Source organism: Tinamus guttatus, unplaced genomic scaffold (assembly GCF_059628265.1).
Source record: "Tinamus guttatus ecotype Peru unplaced genomic scaffold, ASM5962826v1 Tinamus_guttatus_pri_ptg000546l, whole genome shotgun sequence".
NCBI classification, from domain to species: domain Eukaryota; kingdom Metazoa; phylum Chordata; class Aves; order Tinamiformes; family Tinamidae; genus Tinamus; species Tinamus guttatus.
Window position 1 is genome coordinate 3,243,475 of NW_028289080.1, and position 22,156 is coordinate 3,265,630.

The 22,156-nt window shown below is 52.7% G+C and overlaps 1 pseudogene; it reads left to right on the top strand.

Moving 5' to 3' along the window:
• Positions 1 to 4,237: 4,237 nt before the first annotated feature.
• Positions 4,238 to 22,156, top strand: part of LOC148592672 (uncharacterized) — a 34,388-nt pseudogene continuing 16,469 nt past the window's right edge.

Below are 22,156 nucleotides of genomic sequence, written 5' to 3' on the forward strand. Positions count from 1 at the left end.
TGTTTCATACAGATGGGTCTTGCGGATCTTTTGAAAAGTTTGGGAGCTTGTGTTGATCTGCTAAGTCCCTGCAGCTGCTCCCTCCCTGTGCGAGGGTCACCACACATGTGGCTTCAGGGCCCCCATGCTCCACTTGTTCTGCTGGTTGTGGTGTTTGTGGTGTGATAAGACCAGTGAGGCTCCTGCGTTCAGTGATCTATCTGGGGCCTGCAACTCTGCAGGAGCTGGCAAGGGAAGGACCCGCTGGTTGGAGCACCCAGGAGAACATTTGGGTGGTTGCAGGAGCTGCTGGAGCTGCTGCCACAGGTTTTGTGGTCTCAGTGGCCAGCACTTCCTGCCCCAGCGGCAGCAGCCGCCCGCGCTGTGTGGCCATGGGGCGAGCGCGCTGCGGTGCCTCTGCCCTCCCTGGCAGGCAGGTTCCCCACGCGGGGCCGTGGCCGGATGAGCACAGGCTCAGTGTGCAGCCCGGCCGGACCCCATCGGGGGGATATCCCTGCGACAGAGCCTGCGTGGGGCAGGGGCAGCCCCAGCGCCCCTCGCAGCCCCTGCCCGCTGCAGGGCCAGCCCTGGCCAGGCCCTGGGGGCGAGGGGCCCGGTCCCCTCTGTGACATGGGCTGAGGTCACAGGAGACATCCTGTGTCACAGCCACAGCTGCCCTGTCCCGCGCGGCCCAGCCTCTCCCCACACGTCGCGGCAGAGCTGGGAGAGCGCAGGCACTGGGGCTGCTCTTGGCTCTGCTCTGCTCCAAAGAGCTGCTGGTTGCTAGCGGGAGCCGGCGAGGGGCAGTGTGGGCAGCCTAGTGCTGAGCGACGTGTGTGAAGGAAGAGGAGGAGAGGAGCTCTGTCCTTATCACCTCCCTCTGCAGGGCGACCCAGAGCGAGGAGGAGAAGGATGGCACTCTGGAAGGGTGGCCACGGGACACAACGTGGCGAGTTGGTGACAAAAGTACCCCCAGAAGGTGAGGCCTTCAGGAGATCTTTTCCAGGAGATGTCACAGAGATGATGAACTGTGAACATGGCTGTGGAAACCCTGGGCTTGGGGGGATTGGAGGGGCTGGGGGAAGCAGGCAGAGCCCAGGCTGATGGTCCCCTCTAGCTGTGGTGCCAGTGTGACTGCCAGGACTCCTGGGTCCAGCCCTGACGCTGCCCCTGTTGTCCCAAGGCCCCTGGGCAGTCGTCACTTTCCCAAGGGTCCCTGCTGGCCTCACAGTGGGGATCACCCACCCGAGCTCCTGGTGGGGGAAGGAGCTGGAGCAGCTCCGGTAGCTGTGTGTGTGCAGGGATCCCGTTTGGGGAAACCGCCCACGCAGCGGAGTCCCTTGGGAATGCCCTGAGTCCCCACACTGCCACGGGCTTCTCCATCCCCTCGCTGGGTGAAAATCCAGCACCACCTCCCTAGGGAGAGGCTCACCCTGCGAGAGCTGCTTGTGCCAGGCAAGGAGAGCTGGTGAGGAAGGCCGAGGGCTCCTGCAGCTCCTGCTGGGCTCTGCAGAGGCTGCCGGCCCCGCATGTGCTGCAGAAGAATCCTCACGCTGCTCCGCAGCTCCGCAGGGATCTCTGCGCGGCACCCCGGGCGCTGCCTCTGCTCCTTCCCTCCGCGCTGCCCATGCCTCCAGGCTGGCAGTGCAGGCTGTGAGCTGGAGACAGCGTGGCTGTCCCGGGGCAGCATCGCTGCATCCTCACGCCTGTGCCAGGTGCCGAGCGCTGCCGGGCTCAGGGCACAGGTTCCAGCCTGAAGGCAGTGCCCACCTCAGCGCTGCGGCCCCTTGCAGCAGGGGGGTCATTTTGGGGAGGGGGTGCTGTTTATGGGTGCCTGCTCCTGACAACTCCTTGGTGAGGCATGTGCTGGATGGCTGTGAGCTGCCCAACCTGGAGCCTGACAGGCAGCCCTTTCCCTTGCTTTTCCAGCGGCTGTGCTCATCTGGGACGGTGCTGCTGAATATGTTGTAGAGAAGCTGGTGCAGAACACGGTGGGTCTGCCCTGCTGTCCCTCCCCTCCAGCCCTGATGGTTTTATAAGTCATAGCATCTCTGTGCCATTGGATGCAATCGTTCTGCCCCTCCTCGAAAACAAAAGGAAATCCCTTGGAGAAGGACACTGCAAACAGCAGCAGTGCCATGGATAATGTATCCCTAAAGAAAGACGGCATATATCCAGTCCAATTTCATTCTTGAGAGTGTCTGGAGGCTTTCTGCGCCTTCTCCACACCCCACTGGCAAAGGAAAACAAGAACGAGATTATTAATTTTGTCATTATTAATGTCTTTTTTGAGGAGGAAGGGGATTGGGGGTGGGTTCAATTTTAGGAACCTTTTCTAAGGATCTCCTGGATGTGAGAGATCATTTACATGTACTTCTGAGATCTAGGGGAGGATGAGGAGGAAACCTTAGGATTATAGAATCATAGAATCGTTAAGGTTGGAAAGGACCTCTAGAGATAATCTAGTCCAACCCCTCTGCACACACGGGGTCACCTAGGGCACATAAACCTCTGGAACGTTTTTCCAAAGGACCTCTCCAAGGCTTTCCAGAGGGCTCCATCTTGTCCCTTTGTATGCCAGCAGTGAGCAGAGCCCATCACACCATGGACATGTTCTCACAAGACCTGGGTCTCTATTCCCCTCACCTGCTTAGAATTCTTCCCTTCCCTTCCCTTCCCTTCCCTTCCCTTCCCTTCCCTTCCCTTCCCTTCCCTTCCCTTCCCTTCCCTTCCCTTCCCTTCCCTTCCCTTCCCTTCCCTTCCCTTCCCTTCCCTTCCCTTCCCTTCCCTTCCCTTCCCTTCCCTTCCCTTCCCTTCCCTTCCCTTCCCTTCCCTTCCCTTCCCTTCCCTTCCCTTCCCTTCCCTTCCCTTCCCTTCCCTTCCCTTCCCTTCCCTTCCCTTCCCTTCCCTTCCCTTCCCTTCCCTTCCCTTCCCTTCCCTTCCCTTCCCTTCCCTTCCCTTCCCTTCCCTTCCCTTCCCTTCCCTTCCCTTCCCTTCCCTTCCCTTCCCTTCCCTTCCCTTCCCTTCCCTTCCCTTCCCTTCCCTTCCCTTCCCTTCCCTTCCCTTCCCTTCCCTTCCCTTCCCTTCCCTTCCCTTCCCTTCCCTTCCCTTCCCTTCCCTTCCCTTCCCTTCCCTTCCCTTCCCTTCCCTTCCCTTCCCTTCCCTTCCCTTCCCTTCCCTTCCCTTCCCTTCCCTTCCCTTCCCTTCCCTTCCCTTCCCTTCCCTTCCCTGTTTGCAGGATGTGAAAATTTGTCCACTTGGGGTCTTCAGGCTTGTTAGAGAAAAAGTCCCTGTTAGTGGAAAAGGTGGCAAGACTGCCCTGGTGACAGGCTACAGACCCGTGTTTTGCATCGCGGAGGAGCTTGCAGAGTGTCATGGTCTCAACCAAGAGAAGGATGATGATGCTGGTAAGAGGACAGGTTGAAACTTTTGCTTTGCCTTGCAACATCAGTGGGATGTGGATAACTGCTGTTCTGCAGGGGCTGTTTGAAATCTGTAATTCCTTCATTGGGTGCTGAGAAGAGCTTCAGGTCTTATTTAGTTATTTATTTATTTGTATTGTGGTATGACATCATAATGCAGAACTGAAGGGCCCTCTCTCTCTCCCTCTTGGACTTGCTTTTACAGCTGTCTCCAATCAAGTGTTTTGGAGCTGCTGCTTCTAATCCTATGTGGTTAAAACTCCTGTTCTTTACTGCTGCCTCAGCAGGCCTTGCAAGGGTGAAGGTCAGCACTGCTGCTGGCTCTTCCAAGCTGCTTCTGCTCCAAAGCGGGTTCAAGACAGCCATAGTGTCTGCTGGCAGAGCTAAATAGTGATGGGAACACTAGTGTGCAGGAAAACCCCTCCGAGGCCAGCTGTGCGGTGATTGCTGGGCAGTGCTGGCAGCAGTGCAGCTGCAGTGTGATGGGGGTGATGGCCGTGGGCAGCAGGAGCTCTGGGCTGTGTTCCCAGTGGGCCTTTCCTTCCCAATGACTCCATCTTGTTGGTGCTATGAACATCAGTCTGGCATTCCTTGGGGATGGGCCTTGGTCACCCAAAACAGGGCTGTATACTGAGCAGTTCTTAGGGCCAGGGTGTGTCCACGAGGAGTAAGTTAAAAATGACAATTCCTTAACGTTCTTTACTAGGGAAGATGAATGAGATTCAGCCTCTAAGGTGAAGGGCCGTTGTGCAGCGCATGTGTTTTCCTTCTTCACTGCAGCCACTGTGATGTGGCACCACTAAGTCTCTTCTAATCTGTCATGTCCTGAGGGCACAATGACCATCAGCGGTATCTTCTTCTGGGAACTGGCTCCCTTCTCTCCTTGTGCTGCCATCCTGCCTCATGGTCATGCGAGTTAGCCACGAGCCTTTCTTTAGTTTCAGCAGGAAGGAAGCATTGCTGTACATCCTTGCCTGTGACGCTGTGGAGTGCCAGGAATTTCTCCCACAGGAGGAATGCATCGACCTCCTTTATGGGTTTCCAGAGGGTTAAAGAAGACAGCCCTGTAGCACTGTCTTGCTGGAAGACCTTCCAGCTGCAGATACTCTTGTTTGTTTTCGCCTGCTGAAGAGCTCTGCTAGTGACTGTGTTGCTCTTCTGTTGCTGCCTAGGTCTTAAGGGATATGTGCTCCTGCGCTATGATCACATAGCATATTACACCAGCTTCCCTTCCAAAGTAGCGCTGAAGTGCGTACTAGAGACCGTGAACCAGCTCTCCTGTTGTCTTCAGAGTGGGACTAACGTTGCCCTTGTTCTGAGGGACATTGGCATCCTAGTCATTGAAGACAAAGTTGTGAAAATGAAATTTTACCGAAGTCTTCTGGAAAGAATGAATGAGTCTGACGAGGTGATAACAGCTCTTCTTGGGGTAAGTAAGTTCTGCATTTCTGCAGTGCTACCTCTTGCTTTTTTGCAGCCCTAACCAAGCCCAAGTGAATGGATTTCTCCTGGGCTGCCACAGCATGTCTGGGCATGGGGTCACTCCTGAACTAGAAGAATGGCAGATTCCTGCACAGTGACCTCTCCTGCCCTTCCCTGCACTGCTGGGGGTATCAGACATCTCTGCCAGCTCTCTGGTGATCTCAGCCCTCTCTCTCTGAGGATAGAAGTCATCAGGGTTTTTCATCCCTCCTGTGTGGCCGGGGGTCATGGTACCTTTGATTGCCCTTGGTGCTGTTGGAAGGAGTGGTTTGCTGTAATTCCCTGTCCTTCTGCTGTGACACCAGCCAACTGCAGCTTGTGGATGAGCTGCCAGCATTCCTGAGGTTGCCTGATGAGCGGAATGCTCAAGTTTCTGTATTCATCAATAAGGGGGTTTCTCCACAGTTTGGCTGAAGAGCAGGACAAAGGGAGGGGAGACTGAGTGGAGCCATGAGCCCAGAAGGACAAAAAGAGCCATCTGCAAGGAGATGGGGCCTTTACAAAGGAGGGAAACAGGGCAATTGCCCCACATTCTTCAGCAAGGGGGACAAAGGAGTTGGTGAGCTCAGGTGAGAACAGATGGCGGGAGGCTGGAGTTCGGTGTAGGCGGGCCGGGAAGGCTGTAACTTCTGAGTACCTTGGCCAATGGGGAAAAGGAGAGGGCGTCCCTCGGTCGGGAAATTAGGATAAAAGCGGGGCTGCGTCCCCCAGCGTTTTGAGAGACCCCACAGGGATATGCCCGGTGGACTCTCCCTTTATTCGAATAAAGTTTTAGGACTCCTCTGTCTCCTTTTTGGACATTCAGTTCTTGACAGCGAGATTTTCCGCACAACTGGGGGCTCGTCCGGGATCCTTCCACCTTCCGGGAACGTCAGATGGCGATTGGAGTCTACGGCGCGCCTCACCATAGCTTTTGGTGATCGACTCCCTTCGACGGCAGCCTGCACCGGACGACTGATTGGGTTCCCGAGACTGTCCGGAGACAGACGAGAAGCGGATCGGGGGATCCGCAGGTAGGACCAGGAGGGGGTCCTCAAGGGGTGTGACGTAACGGACTAGGTCTGACAGAAGGGACTAGGTCTGACAGAAAGGACCTCCGGGTAGCGCTAAGCCCGACGGAAAGGGCTAGGTCTGACGGAAAGGACCTCCCGGTAGCGCTAAGCCCGACGGAAAGGGCTAGGTCTGACGGAAAGGACCTCCCGGTAGCGCTAAGCCCGACGGAAAGGGCTAGGTCTGACGGAAAGGACCTCCGGGTAGCGCTAAGCCCGACGGAAAGGGCTAGGTCTGACGGAAAGGACCTCCCGGTAGCGCTAAGCCCGACGGAAAGGGCTAGGTCTGACGGAAAGGACCTCCGGGTAGCGCTAAGCCCGACGGAAAGGGCTAGGTCTGACGGAAAGGACCTCCCGGTAGCGCTAAGCCCGACGGAAAGGGCTAGGTCTGACGGAAAGGACCTCCCGGTAGCGCTATAGTCTGACGGAAAGGACTAGGTCTGAAGGAAAGGACCTCCGGGTAGCGCTAAAGTCCGACGGAAAGGACCAGGTTTGACGGAAAGGACCATTGAAATCTCACTGGTGAGTACTATGGGACAGTGGGGAACAAAAGGGGTGGCGACCCCGACATGGGAGTCCAGGGAGAGCAGCGAAGGGAAGGCAAAAGAGGGTGCTGGGGAAAGGAATGATGACCTTAACTTATCCCCATATAGTCCCTTGGGGAGACTTTTGAGGGTTTGGGATAACTTACGCATTCCCCTAGAAATAATTAAGGAATTAATGATAAAATATTGTTGTTTTGTTTGGCCAGAATATAAGTTACCAGGGGGATTTAGGTGGCCCCCTGTAGGGTCGGACGACGATCCTGGTCTTTGTCAGGTTTTGTGCCAGTATCTCAATGATACCGAGAAGGGTCTCATCGAGAAAGAATGTGCGTCAATATGGTTAAGGGCAACATCTAGAGGAATCTATGTAACAAGAGAGGTGGGGGGGAAAGGGAAGCAGGAATCTGAAGAAGGGAAAAAAAAAACAGATAGGGAGGAGTGGGATGTCCTCCAGTACCTTCCCCCACCTTATCACCAAAATTCATCAGGAGCCACAGCTCTTGTCCCCTCTGCACCTCCTGCTTCTAGTGACAGTGAAGAGGAGGAGGAACAGGACATTTTATCCCCTTCAAAAACAAGAAAAGGAACCCAGTACGAGGTGCCAAAAACTTCTAAAGTTCCGACAAAAATTCGGCAAATGCCCCTACGACAGGTTCCATTGGGAGGTCAGGATGGGGGATTTGGATTTGTAATCGTGCCACTGACCACCCAAGATATAAGGGGATTAAAGAAAGAACTACCTCCTTATTTAGATGATCCCATAGGAGTAGGGGAAAAGATAGATGAATATCTAGGAAATGCAGATTACACTTGGAAGGATTGGGATTTTCCTTTAGGAATCTTATTTGGATTCCAGGAAAAGAAAATGATCTTGCAAAAAGCTCGTCAATTATGGGAGGACGAACACCCGCAGGCAGGCCAAAATGCGATAGATGCACCCACTGTGGATGATATGATCCCAGTGGGAGACCCCCATTGGGATCCAAATGATCGAGTCAGTTTGACCCGTCTTCGAGATTATCGAGCATACATAATCAGAGCCATTAAAATGGCAGTCCCCAGAACTAATAATATGTCAAAGGCTATGACCTTGGAACAGGGAAAAGATGAGAGCCCCTCTCATTGGCTAGAAAGAATTAGAGATGCTTTGAGGAAACAGGGAGGACTGGACCCTGAGGGACCAGCCTTTGACACATTACTAAAAGTACAGTTTGTCACTAAATCTTGGCCTGATATAAGAAGGAGGATGCAGAAGGATGAAGAGTGGCAGGATAAACCATTAGAGGAATTGGTAAAGAGAGCACAACAGGTGTATGTGAGAAGGGATGAGGAAAAGGAAAAGACAAAGGCAATGATTATGGCTCAGTATATAAGACAATCACAAGGATCTGTGAGGCCCCCTGAGGGACTCCAAAGGGCCAGAGGAAGGGGTCGATCTCAAGGGCGTAATCAAAGGCAGAGCATGGGAATGGTCTCTTCAACAGAAGATATCCAACTAAAACAAAAATTGGGAAGAAATCAGTGTGCATTGTGTAAAGAGGAAGGACATTGGAGAAGGGAATGCCCACAGAGGCTAAGAGATCCTCAGGAAGAGGAAATTCACCGACTAATGGAAATGGATTGCTAGGGGTGTCAGGGGCTCCCATTATACCAAGGATCCACCACACGGGAGCCCTTGATAACATGTAGGGTGGGTCCGGACCGAGAGGAAGTGTGTTTCTTGATAGATACAGGAGCCTCTCGATCCACCTTGAATTTTATGCCAAAAGGAGGGCGATTGTCAAAAGGCTCCTTGGTTATCCAAGGGGTAAGTGGGAAAGACGAACGAGTGCGTATTATCCAGCCACTGGTAGTGGATGTGGGAAATAAATTTGAGATGCATGATTTTCTCTTTGTCCCAAATTGTGATTGCAATCTGCTGGGGAGGGATTTGATGGCTAAATTGGGAATGCAAATCAGTATTGTAAGAGATGATAAAGAAGCTTGCATTACTGTAACTTTGTGCAAAATGTCTGACAAAGCTTATGCTGAAGTGAACCCAGAAGTGTGGGCAGTTCCAGGAAAATATGGAAAACTAGACATGGAACCTCTCCAAATTACTTTAAAGCAACCAGGGCAGATAGTCTCTAAAAAGCAGTATCCTATTTCACGAGAGGGAAGGAAAGGCTTACAACCTACTATTGAGTCTTTGCTGGAAGCAGGACTTTTGGAGCCGTGTATGTCTCCATACAATACTCCCATTCTGCCAGTCAAGAAGCCAGATGGAACCTATAGAATGGTACAGGACTTAAGAGCAATAAATGAAATTATCAAACCAAGACATCCCACAGTTCCAGATCCATACACTATTCTAAACCAGATCCCCTCTTCACATCAGTACTATTCAGTACTTGATTTGAAAGATGCATTTTGGGGATGTCCTCTCACAGAGGATAGTAAGCAATATTTTGCCTTTGAATGGGAACAAGAGGAGGGAGGAAAAACAATAAAACAACAATTGACATGGACAGTTCTCCCGCAAGGATACACTGAGGCACCGGTCTTGTTTGGACAAGCCTTGCAGAAAATACTGAAGGAATTTACCCCACCTCCTGGAGTTAGGTTATTGCAGTATGTGGATGACTTGCTCCTATCAGGGGAAGAAGAGGGGGTAGTAGAGGAAGCCACTGTGAAATTACTTAATTTCTTGGCCCAAAAAGGGCTTAGGGTGTCCAAAAAGAAGGCACAAATGGTGGAAAGAAGGGTCAAATATTTGGGGCATATTTTGACCGGAGGTTTACGATGCCTTGACCCAGAAAGAATTCGGGGAATTTTAGAAGTGCCATTACCCAGGACTAAGAGAGAGCTACGGCAGTTCCTAGGGCTAGTAGGATACTGCAGAGCCTGGGTTGAAGACTTTTCTGCATTAGCTAGACCACTGTATGACTTTTTAACCCAAAACAGCCCCAATGTTGTGGTATGGACACAAGAAGGAGAACAGAGCTTTAGAAAATTAAAAGATAAATTGAGCAAGGCTCCGGCCTTAGCTCTTCCGGATGCAGAAAAAGAATTTGAATTATATGTGGATGTCAAACAGGGCCACGCCAAGGGAATTTTAGTGCAAGAATATGGAGGCATGCCAAGACCAGTAGCTTATTTTTCTAAAATATTAGACCCAGTAGCTAAGGGGTGGCCTTATTGTCTGCAGAATTGTGCAGCTACGGCCCTAATGGTAACTGAGGCCCGAAAGCTGACTACAGGAGGATCCCTTGTTGTCAAGGTCCCACACCAGGTCAAGGCATTACTAACTGAAAGGGCTTCCAAATGGATGACCAGTGCCCGATTATTGCAGTATGAAACCTGTTTAATGGAGCAGGAAGATTTAAAATTAAGAAGTGGGGGAGGGTTTAACCCAGCTTCTTGTCTAACTGGTCCTGAGGGAGAAGAATCAAAGGAAATCCATGACTGTATTATATTTAAAGCAATATGTAGCCAGAATACTTTTTCTTGTGAAGTCTCTCCGACAGGAAGCCCAGCTCACACAGATCCTCCCCTTGGATTTTGCAGTCCATGATATCCAACCAGGGGATTGGGTCTTGGTACATCAGTCAAGACAGCTGAGCATGGATGGACTCATCACACCAGAGTTAAGATTTCCAAGACTCCAGAAGCCTGGACTTCTCAGTTGATCTGTACCGCTGACGGGGAGTGGGTCTGGAAAATAAACTCTGGGTTGCTGGGTCTGTGGGAGTTCAGGAGGATATGAAGACTACTGATGGGTACTAGACATACTGAACGCAGGTTGTTAGTTAATAAGCTAGTTTGTAAAAACAAATATTGTCCAAAGGAAAAAAAAAAAAAAAGAAAAAGAGGAGGGATTGAGCGGAATGCTCAAGTTTCTGTATTCATCAATAAGGGGGTTTCTCCACAGTTTGGCTGAAGAGCAGGACAAAGGGAGGGGAGACTGAGTGGAGCCATGAGCCCAGAAGGACAAAAAGAGCCATCTGCAAGGAGATGGGGCCTTTACAAAGGAGGGAAACAGGGCAATTGCCCCACATTCTTCAGCAAGGGGGACAAAGGAGTTGGTGAGCTCAGGTGAGAACAGATGGCGGGAGGCCGGAGTTCGGTGTAGGCGGCTGGGAAGGCTGTAACTTCTGAGTACCTTGGCCAATGGGGAAAAGGAGAGGGCGTCCCTCGGTCGGGAAATTAGGATAAAAGCGGGGCTGCGTCCCCCAGCGTTTTGAGAGACCCCACAGGGATATGCCCGGTGGACTCTCCCTTTATTCGAATAAAGTTTTAGGACTCCTCTGTCTCCTTTTTGGACATTCAGTTCTTGACAGCGAGATTTTCCGCACACTGAGCACATCCTCTTCAGTGGTGCTAGGGCCAGAGCTGGTGGCAGGGCTTACCCCACTGTAAGCAGCCTGTAGCCCAGACCAGCTCCTCACTTTGTCTTTTTTTTTTTCCACCCCTAGTCCTTGCACCCTATCAGGCCATTCTCTAGGCCAGCGACTTTTCTTCTGCCCTTTCTTTGTGGGCTTTTTTTGGTTTGTTTGCTATTTTGTTTTGTTTTGTTTTGCTTTGCTTTTTATTTTGCAGTGAGTACCACTCCAGGACCCTTAGCTACGATTCTGCTGAATGCAGGGTCTGCTGTCACCAGTGGGAGCATTGGCTGCCCTTGTGAGCAGTAAGACCACTTTCTTAGCAGAATCTCATGTGTTCCTCTTCTTTGCAGATGCCACAGATGAAGGGTACAGTCATCTCGGAGAACACAAGAGCTGTTTCACTGACCCATTCAGGATCTGTGATGGTCTTTCCAAAGTGAGTGATGCTCTGCAGAGAGTCCTGCACTATCGTGCCTATTCTGCATATTCTGCTCTCGAAAGGATGGCCTTCAGAGGGGCTTTGACGTGTGTCTTGGTTCCCATAGTCAGCATATGCTGCAAAGGAAATGTGGAGTCCTTCCATCAGAACACTGTCCTTTTGCTGTTTGCAGGCTGGAGCTGGAGACTTTTCCCAGCCAGCCACTGGTGAGACCTCCACCTGGGAGACCTCCCACTGGGAGAGGACCAGTTCTGAAACATCGAAGGGTGAGAGCTCTCACCGTGGAAGAAGAAAAGCTGGCTTTGGAAGAGGAGAAGGAAAAGCCTGTTGAGAAAGGTAATGGAGCAATTGATTCCTGGTGGGAGGTTGTGCCTTCTCCTTCTCTCCTCCTTGATGCCGGGTGTTGAAGCCAAGGTTCCAATGGGATGTGTGAGATGTCATGAGGCACTACGTGTGCTGCCTGTCTGCCCTGATGGCAAATGTCAAGCGACTACTGAGGAAGGAAGAGCTCAGGCCGGCCCAGCACTCCTACACGCAGTTTCTCCCTCTGAGTTAAGCTTTTCCCACTGGACTCTATGCACCAGTCAAACTGCTCTTCCATTTGAGGAGGTCAGGAGGAAGAAAGACAGAGTTCAGGATAATTTCTGGGAATCATCCATTCTGCTCCAGGCAGAATGGTAATGGGAAGAGTGCCCTATCTCCTTACCTATCCCATGGAACCCAAGTAAGCTGCTCAGAATGGTCAGGAGGGTGGTAATGGGCACCAAGATTTCACTGGATTTCCGAAACAAGCTGCTCTGCCCTTTCCATATGAGTTTCTTCTACAGATTCCCTAAGCACAGCCTTTGGGTTGACTGTGTCACCAGAGGCAACACAGGCCTCTGAGACCTGTAGAGGGATCCCAGGATCTGTTCCTCTCTTGTGGAGAAGTTATTGCCTCAAAGAGACACTCTTAGGACAGCAACACATCCTCACAAGTCAGCGTTTTCATAACATGGCCATGATAGAGCAGGAGCAAAGCCCCATGTCAAGAAATGACGTTGCAGAGAGAAAAAGCAAAGAGTTGAATAGGAGTCAATGTGAAGGACAGGTCACAAATTACCTAGGAAGCCTGGATATAAAGATCTCCTATTGAGGCCCCACACTTCCATCCCAGCAGGGAGCAGATCTCCACGTCACTCCTGTCCAAATGCTTACTGTGGTTCAGTTCTGAAGTGTTTTTTTTTTCCCTCCTGCTTGCAGAAAAGCTTCCAGCCAGGAGCTACCTCTTACAGGAGCCCCAACCACCCCTCAAAATGGTGCCTCAAAATGGTGTGAATGTGGGAGAAGCAAAGGAGGAGAAAGAGGAGGAGAAGAAGCATCCTAGAAGGTGAGTGACTTGGGGCAATGGACATGGAGAAGTGTCCATAGGGCTGACGGCCTAAGGCCCTTTTGTGAAGTTGAGGAAAATTCTGTGTTCTTCCAAGGCCTCTGAAGGTGGAGAGGTGTGTGTTGGGCTTACCCCAGCATGAGAGCTCTTCCCATGAGGCCAGTGAGTCTGTAGTGAGGCAGGGTTAAACACAGAGGAGCTCTTTCTTTGCCTTAGCAGCAGCTAAAGCACTTTGCAGGACAGGGTCTAATGGTGTGTCTTGGAGTGTTTCCTTGTAGGTGACCCTGATCTCTCACACGCTGCATGGAGAGCAAGCCTCAAAGTGGGCACTTGGAGCTTTCCTCTGGGCATGTGGGGTACCCCTGGGTGTTTTGGAGAGGGGGGGTTGTTTTCTCCATTGATGTCACTGCATCCAGGCAAGCCTGGAGCTTCTCCTGCAGAGCTGCCTTCTGCTGCAGAAGCAGGTGCCCAGCATGTGAGCAAGGGCTGGAGATCGAGCTCCTCCTGTGCTCTTGCGACTCCTTGTTTTGTGTATTTGCAGTGTTCCCCCCCCATATACCAAGGGCTGGCAGGCAGGTGGTACCACAAGATGGGAGGAGACCATCAGCTGCAACCGGTCCACCAGCTGCAAGGACAGGGAATGAAGTCCCTCAGGAGGTAGAAGAGGTAGGTGCTCCTGATGTATGAGGTGCTTCTTGTGCCGGCCTGAATTATGCAAAAGCATCAGCATATGGGCAGCAACTGTACAAGAAACCTCCAATGTGTTGCTTTGAACCCTCACTTCCTGTGCCAGGGCTTTGCTTTCAAATAGACCCATTGTGCTCTGCTTTTTTAATGCTTCTGTTGCTACTGTGTTTTCCATGCACACCTCAAAAGTCCCTCTTGGGGCCTGTTTCTGGTGGAAATGTCACTGCTGCTTCTTCCTGGGCTGGAGACAGATATTTTCTGTTCAGCTCTGTGATTATTTAACTGACTGATCAGAACAGAAAAGGGAGGTTCAGTCTTGCTAGGATTCACTGTGTGGCACAATGGTGCTGACAGGCTGTGTCAAGGGCGCGGTCAGAGGAGAATGTGGGGAATGGTGTTCACTGCATGGAATAACAGACCTGCTGTCCCTGTCCTTCCCCTCCCTCCCTAGCAGGAGTGCTTTGTCCATTCCCTATGTTTTGGGGGATGCCTTCACCTGTGCTCTCCTGCAGAGGCTTGTCTATTAGGCAAGAACTGGTCTCCTGCCCAGTGAGGCTCTTGATCCTTGCCCTTGCTGAAAGCCTGGGAGTGTTACTACCCATTCTCCTGTGTTCCCCTGCAGCTCCTCTTCTGTCAAATGAGGGGCTGCTGTACAGAACAGCAAAGACTGTTTCAGAGCTTCTGAAAGTCAGTGGCTTGTATGAAGGGTGGAAGGCTTGGCTGCCTGTGAGCAACAAGACCATTTTCTTGGCAGCATCTCACATGTGTCCCTCTCCTTTTCAGCTGTCAGCGAAGAAAGACTCAGTGCTGTCAGGCACTCAAAGAGCTGGCTCTGCCATCAACCTTCCAAAGTGAGGATGTTTGTTTGCTGGCTGGTCATGTAAGCATCCTCTTAGTATGTTTTGGGTTGTGATGCATTGCCAGGGCTTGTGAAGGCACTCTGGAAGTGATTTTGGAGTAACTCTTTCCAGTGGTTGGAAACCAGTGAACTCCAGGCTTTTCTAGCTTTGTTCAGGCTCTGCAGAGCTCTGTCCAGGGGCTTCTGGAGAGCTCTGTGCTGGCTCCCAGCTTGTGGAGGGTTTGTTCCCTTAGCGACCTGGAGGCTGGAGGCCGTTCTTTTCAGGTGCAGTGATGCATGTGTAGGAGCAACAGCCAGGGGTGCGCAGGGCAAGACTGGGATTTCAAATGGTGGTGGCAAGCGGGAGGAAAGGAAAGGAGGCCAGTCTGTCCTGCCTGGACAGCAGCATGGAGAGCAGCTGGGAGCTGATCTCCAGAGGTAGCCTGGGTCATATGGCTGGGAAAGCTTCAAAAAAACTTTCTTCTAGGATAGGGACTGGAAGCCCTGGAGCAGCCTGGGGAGGAAGTTTATGTGCTGGAGCTCTGTGCTGGGTCACTGCACTTCCCAGGACAGTCCTGCAGGATCGGGGCTATCTGCACATTCTGCTCTCGGAAAGGATGGCCTTCAGAGTGGCTCTGACGTGTGTCTCTGTCCCCGTAGTTAGCAAATGCTGCAAAGGAAATGTGGAGTCCTTGCTTCAGAACACTGTCCTTTTGCTGTTTGCAGGCTGGGGCTGGAAACTTCTTCCCACCAACCACCGGTGAGACCTCCACCTGGGAGACCTCCCACTGGGAGAGGTCTAGTTCTTCCACATCGACGGCTGAGAGGTGCCACCGTGGGTGAAGGAAAGCCTCTTTTGGAAGAGGAGAAGAGAAAGACTGTTGAGAAAGGTAATGGAGCAGTTGAATCCTGGTGGGGGGTTGTGCCTTCTCCTTCTCTCTTCCTTAGTGTCATGTGTTGGAGCCAAGGCTCCAATGGGATGTATGAGATGGCATCAGGCACTAGATGTGCTCTAGGCACACAGGCAATACAGGACAGTGAGACCTGTAGAGGGATCCCAGCATGCATTCCCCGCTTGTGGAGAAGTTATTGCCCCAAAGAGGCTCTCAAGACACTAACACATCACTGCAAGCCTCCCTTTTCATGGTGTGGACATGATAGAGCAGGAGCAAAGCCCCATGTCAAGAGATGATGTTGCAAAGAGAAAAAGGAGGAGCTGGGCAGGAGCCAATGTGAAGACAGGTCACAGACTGCCTAGGCGACCTGGCTTTAAAGGTCTGCAATTGAGGTTTCACAGTTCCATTCCAGCATGAAGTAGATCTGTATGTCACTCCTGTCCCAGTGGTGACTGTGATTCTGCTCTGAAGTGTTTTCCTGTCTCCTACTTGCAGAAGAGCTGCCTGCCAGGCATTGCCTCTTATGGGAGCCCCATCCATCCCTCCAAGTAGCATCAGGGAAAGTGGGAGAAGGAAAGGAGGGGAAAGCAGAGGGGACAAAGCCTCCTGGGAGGTGAGTAGCTTGGGGAAGTGGATGTAGGGGACTGTTTCTAAGGCTGGGGGCCTAAGGTCCTTCTATGAGGCTGAGGAAAATTCTGTGTTCTTGCAAGGCCTCTGAAGGAGGTGAGGTGTGTGTGCCCAGGGCTTGCCCCTTCCCCACAAAGGGAGCTCTTCCCATGAGGCCAGTGAGTCTGTAGTGAGGCAGGATTAAATACAGAGGAGCTCTTTCTTTGCCTTAGCAGCAGCTAAAGCACTTTGCAGGACAGGTGTGTCTTGGAGTGTTTCCTTGTAGGTGACCCTGTTCTCTCCATGCTGCATGGAGAGCAAGCCTCACAGTGGGCACTTGGAGCTTTCCTCTGGGCATGTGGTGTACCCCTGGGTGTTTTGGAGAAGGGGGATTGTTTTCTCCATTGATGTCACTGCATCCAGGCAAGCCTGGAGCTTCTCCTGCAGAGCTGCCTTCTGCTGCAGAAGCAGGTGCCCAGCATGTGAGCAAGGGCTGGAGATCAAGCTCCTCCTGTGCTCCTGCGACTCCTTGTTTTGTGTATTTGCAGTGTGCTCCCACGTATACCAAGGGTCTGCACACAGGCTGCAGCACAACGTGGAATGAGAACTTCCTTAGCAAGCCGACCACCAGCTGCAGGGTCATGGAATGAAGGCCCCTGGAATGCAGAAGAGGTAGGTGCTCCTGATGTGAGGCGCTTCTTGTGCTAACCTGAATTATGAAAAAGCATCAGCCGATGGGTAGTAGCTGTACAAGGCCCCTCCAGTGTGTTCATTTGAGCTCTCACTGCCTCTGCCATGAGCTTGCTTTCGAAGACATGGCTTGTGGTCTGCTTTTGCAATGCATCTGTAGCTTCTGCATGCTGAGAGCAGCTGAGTGGACTTGGAAGTGGGGCACAGACCTGATGGATATTTTCTTACAGGTCCAGAAAAAAGTACCAGTTCTTCCGGCAGTGTCTGTACACTACTTGGGAAGAAATAAGGGTGTGTCCATGACGTACTCCTTGTCCGGCCTAAAGGAGGAGGCCTGAGCAAAAGGGGACTGAATGGAAAGGGTACGTATGTGCCAGCTCCAGGAAAAGCCTGGGACGGCTGAGTAGCAGAGGTCCTACAGAAGGTCATACTGCCAATCCCAGAGGCACTGGGTTGGACAGAGCACTCTGAGGGTTCTCACAACATGGGATCAATCTGGGTTCCACTTGTACATTAAGCACCTCTCTCTAGCCCCAAACAAATGCCAAGCGCTCTTTTGCAGGGTGCAAATGGGACCAGGGAGGAGAAGCTGGGGGAGGACAGAAGCAGAGAGGTCTCTGACAGAGTGAGAGGTGCCAGTGCTGCTGTGGCCTCATTTCACTATGAAAAATCACGCTGGCCTTGGTTGAGACTTCCCTTCCACTCAAGTGGTAGCTCTTGACTGCTCAGCACAGGCTGCAGCTTTGGGACCTACAAGTCCTGAACAGCTGAGCACAAAGGGTCTCCTGGGGTTTGCCTGCACCTTTTCCAACCGCTCCCTGACGGTGATGCCCAGAGCCAGGACCACCCCCCAGTCTGGCCCCCAGCAGGCTCAGCCCCAGGCTGATGTGCTACAAGGGGGTCTTGTTTGGACACAGGGGCCTGTGTTAAATGATAGTGAGCGGGGAGATGCCATCAGAAGCACATCCAAGCATACATGTCCAAAGCTAGTGTGCAGTATTTCTCTGCCTTTGTCCCTGTGCATCACGCGGCCTCTTTCTTTCTCCGTCTTGAGCACTGGCAAGATGAGCAAGAAGAACAAACAGTGACTGTCTGTGATGCCTGGACACAGGAAGCTTTATTCTCTTGAATTAAAACATATCCCTCAACTGGTGTGGACCCTTTCTCACTGGGGTTGGAGGGGAATAACCCCACTGAGTTAGTTAGTTCAAAGGGCCAGAAGAGAAATCTCACAAGCTGGAGAGTTGGGGTCAGGAGGGTACATGGCAACAAATTCTAGCTGAGTGTGGATGCGTCACCTCTGTGGTGATAAAGGTGACCTGGCAGTCTGTCTGGACCCGCCAAGCCTCTGCCAGGGCACCAATGACGGCAGCGCTGCTGCCAAAGAGCCCGCGCAGCCGACAAAGAGCCTCTGCTCCACGGGAGCCCCCGAGCCGCTCCTCGGCCCTGCTGATGCCTCCTTTTCCCTTGCAGGCCAAGCTCCCCTTCACCATGGCTGCTGCCAGGAAGCGCTGGGCCCAAGGACTCCGGCCCTAAAAGAGTTGATGGATTTTTCTCTATTCAATGTTACAGTAGTATTTTGTGGTTGTTGATACTGTTGTTGATATTCTTGTTTTACTGTTATTGATATTCTTTTTGTTATTGTTATTCTTGTTATTGTTATTGTTTAAATATATATTCCTGTATCATTGCTTAAGCGTTGCATCTTGTTTCCAAGCGAGCTCAGGCACAAAAATCATCCCCACTGCAGGTTTTTGTGTGTGTAGCCCCAAGATTTCAGACCCTAGGGACAAGAGAGGGCCAGCAAAAAGCCCATCTAGGACGTCTCTTCACATGTGGCCCTTGGAGTGCCGCAGTCCCTTTCCTATCTTCTTCTTTCACTTCTTTTTTTTTCTCTTTTTTATCCTTTCATTTTCCTTCTCCTTTTTTATTCCCTTCTGTTCTTTATCTTCTTTATCTTCTTTGTTTATTCTTTCTGCTTCTTTTTTTTCCTGTTTCTGTTTCATTTCTTTCTTTTTTGTTTGTTTCCTTTTCTCCTTTTCTTTTCCTGTATCTATTTCTGTTTGTGCTTCATTGTTATCTGTTTCTCTTTTTCTTTTCCTTTTTCCTTTTTTGTATTTTCCCCTTAATTTTCTTATTTTTCCTTTCACTGTTTAGTTTCTTTTTTTTCCCCTTCCTTTTCCTTTCCTTTCCTTTTATTTATTCTTATTCTTTTTTTCTCCTTCTTTATTTTTCCTTTATTTCCTCCAAAGTGTATCTGTGGGAGCAAATTGTGGCAGAGAAAAAGAGTGTGGGACATCACTGAGCCAAAGAGCATTCCCCACAGGCAGCAGGGACCGCAGCTCTGCTCAACACTCAGGCGCTCCCCTTCTAAATGCCTGCACTCAAGCAGTGCCAAGAGAGGACAAGCTCATCTTCAGGAGAGCAGGCATTGCTCTCTGGAAAGGACAGGAGCCTCCAAGGCAAGGCCTGCAAAGGAACAATGGTTCTTTTGTAGCAATGTGTATCCATTGCAATGCCAGGCTATGGGATTTCTTGCTCCTTTCCGCAGTTGGGAGTGAGTGGATGGTGCTGGACAAAGCGGGACAAGCGAGGAGGACGACGAGGAGGTTGTTGGCAGATGAGCTGGAAGGCAGCAGTGCCAGGCCCAGCGGGAGTCGCCCGGCACACAGGGAGCAGCTGAGTGCGCCCAACAGCCTGGCTCATTGCGGCCAATGACCACGTGCAGGGACCAGCCCTCACGCACACACTCGCCCCAGTCCTCCTTCACTGCTTTAGCCCTCTCTTCAGCTTCCCCCAAAGGAGATGTCCTGCTTCTGCTGCATCTCTGCATGGCTCTTGCTCTGGGAGACAGACCAGGAGGGCATCCTCAGTTCCTGAAGGAATCACAAATGTCCTGAGCGGGGCACGATGTCCACTCCTTCCAGCAGCCTGGAACACAGGGATACACTGGGCCTTGGAAGCAAAGCACCAGCAGCACCTGACCTGCAGCAGCACTAAGGCAGGGGAAAGCAGGAGAGCAGCTTTGGCCCAAACTGCCCTCTCTTGGGACACCCCAAGCACAAGAAAAGAGTCATCTTCCTCATCTTCCACAGCTGCAAGGAGCAAGGGCCTCCTTTGGCCCCTTTGCGATGCGCAGCAAGCCAGCAGGGCTGCAGCTTCCCAAGCAAGGCCACGGCAGCCCTGCACGGACCACAACGGGCACCGCGCTCGCACCCGGCACCGAGCAGTCCTGACGCACAGTGCCAGCAGGCTCCTGTCGGCCTCTTGGCGCAGCTTGCTGAGCACACCTCTGTGCTCACACACCTCCTGCTCAGCAAGCATTTGCACCTGGATCCTCGCACCGTCTGCCACAAGGGAAAGAGCCCGTGCTGAGGCATTCCTCTGGCCATTCCTTCCCAGGGGGGCCCATGCCTTTGCAGCAACTGCCAGCTGCACCTGCGCACCCCCAAAGCAACTGGAGCTCTCGGGCTCTCCACACAAGACCAGCCTCCGCACACACTCACCTCGCAACCACCAACAGCCTCAACAAGCCCACAGACCTCCCATCTGCTGAGCAGCAAGCTGCTCACACACAGCTCATGCAGACTGAGCACACATGATTCAGTACCTCCGCTCTGAGGTAAAAGAGTGTGCTGAGACCTTTGTCAGCAATGCCCAGGAGACCATGAAGGAGGCCTTGGATCAAAAACGTCATGCCAAGACAAGAGCCTTACAAAACAGCTCAGCAGAAAGCACTGTGGAGAGGGTGCAGCAGCCAGGAGAGTAGCGTGAGTGGCCTCTGACTGCAGCAGCTTCAGCAGAGAACTGTGCAAGGTGGGTGGCAAGAGAGCCCAGCCCCAGACATGGGAGCAATGTGAGGCAGGACCATGGAAGGCAAGAAGGAAGGACAACTCCTCTGGGAGAATCCAGGGGGCGTCACAAAAGAACACGGCTCCCATCTATCATCCTTCTGGGAATGGCCAGGATTTCAGAGGGTGAAGTAGAAGTTGGAGAAGCTGCAGAGGAACATTCAGCTCATCTGCTCCCATTCCTCTGACAAAGCTACACGTAAGATGTGCAGAGCACATGGGAAGGCAGGTAGAAACCCCTTGTTCCCCCCTTACCACACACATCAGTTCCTTGTTCTCCAGAGCTGGAAACCCAACTTCAAGCAAGAGCAGGAAGTACATGAGACATCATCCCCTCCACAGCTCAGCAGGATTCCAGGCAGCTGCTCTGTCCATTCTGAAATTCCCTTCTCAGAGACAGACCATGAAGAGACCCCTGCATGCAAGGCTGGGGACGGACAAGCCAGAGCAAGACAAGTGCTCAGAGAGGGCGGTATCTTGGGGGCAGCCAGAATAAAGACGTTACTCAAAAGGGCCCTTGCACCCGAGTTTTGAGGCAGACGAGCTGCAGCTTCTCTGCAAGCAGCTTGCGTGGGGTAAGGGCTTCCCAGCGCCTTTCCTGCCGCCGGGGGCACTGCGCACGCCTGGGCTCTGCAGGCGTCACGCGCGCAGGCAAGGGGGCTCCCAGCACTGGCCCTCACAGCCACGGGGCTGAGCTCGCTGCCCAGCCCTCTGCTCGTGCCTCCCTGCAGGGAACACTGCTCTGCTTCACACTTCCCCTCCAGCATTCCCAGGGCAGCAGACAAATGCCTGCTGCCAATTCCCCGTGCCACCAGCCCTGCTTGGGAGCCACCCAGAGCCCTCCACGCACCTCTGGCGCCAGCCCCTTCCCAGCAGCTGCGCTCTGCCTCGCAGGGGCACTGCGGCATGCCAGCAAGCAAGCTTGGCCAGCAGCAAGAGGCTCCTCTGGGCTCCAGCACTTTGGCGGCAGGGATTGCACTGCTTGCTTTTGGAGGGTTTTCCTCTGCGTGAGGGAAACACTTGATGGGACCGAGGCCATCTGCTGCTCCATCTGCCCTTGGCTTTCCTGTCCTTACCCAAGGACTGGGAATGCACCTTCATTTGCAAGTGAGCATTGTAGCCCAGTGCTGGGCAGAGCTGCAGCAGCTGCAGGTCCCTGCTGCTGCTGAGGGCACATTTGTGCCTTCTCTGCCCTCTGCAGCCCTAGGAGGCCGTGGCAGTGGCAGCAGTGCAGGAGCTGCACCAAGGCTGCTCTCAGTCACAGCACATGGCTCCTGCAAGGTGCATAGCAGGACAAGAGAAGGAGCCCAGCAGCGCACCAGGGATGCCCAGGCCTCCAGCAACTCACAAGGGCTCTGCTGAGGACATGCATGCCTGGCCCCAGGGCACAAGTGCCCTTGGCACTCATTGCGCTACCAAGGAACACGTCTCCACCATGGAAAACAAAACTTTCTTGAGTCCATCGGGCTGTAAGGGCAGAAGGGGAGCAGGGAAGAAAGATCCAGGTGTTCAAGGCTGCTTGCGGGGGTGGAAGCAGAGCCCCAAGGGGAGCCCGGCCTCTGGGCAGGCAGCCGCCAGCAGCACCATGGGGCTGCGTGAGGAGACCTCCTTGGCACCCAGCAAGCCCAAGGCCACGCACTACTCTCTGCCGCCAGGCTCAGCAGTGCCAGATGGAGTCCAGCACACGCAGACCCTTCCTCACGGCGGCCCCCCTGGCCCCTGCTGCTGCCCTCCTCCCCCCACGGAGCAGTGGAACATCCCAGAGGGGCAGTTATCGCCACGGGAACACGGATGCTTCCCAGGGCTGCGCCTCACAGTGGCCCCAGTGCTGGCCACGCAGCAGCAAGGCCAGGTGAGCAGCAGGGCCGCGCAGCACCAGGGGCCACTCGTGGTACCCATGAGATGCAGGGGAGCTGCGGGGCTCCAGGGCAGCCTGCGC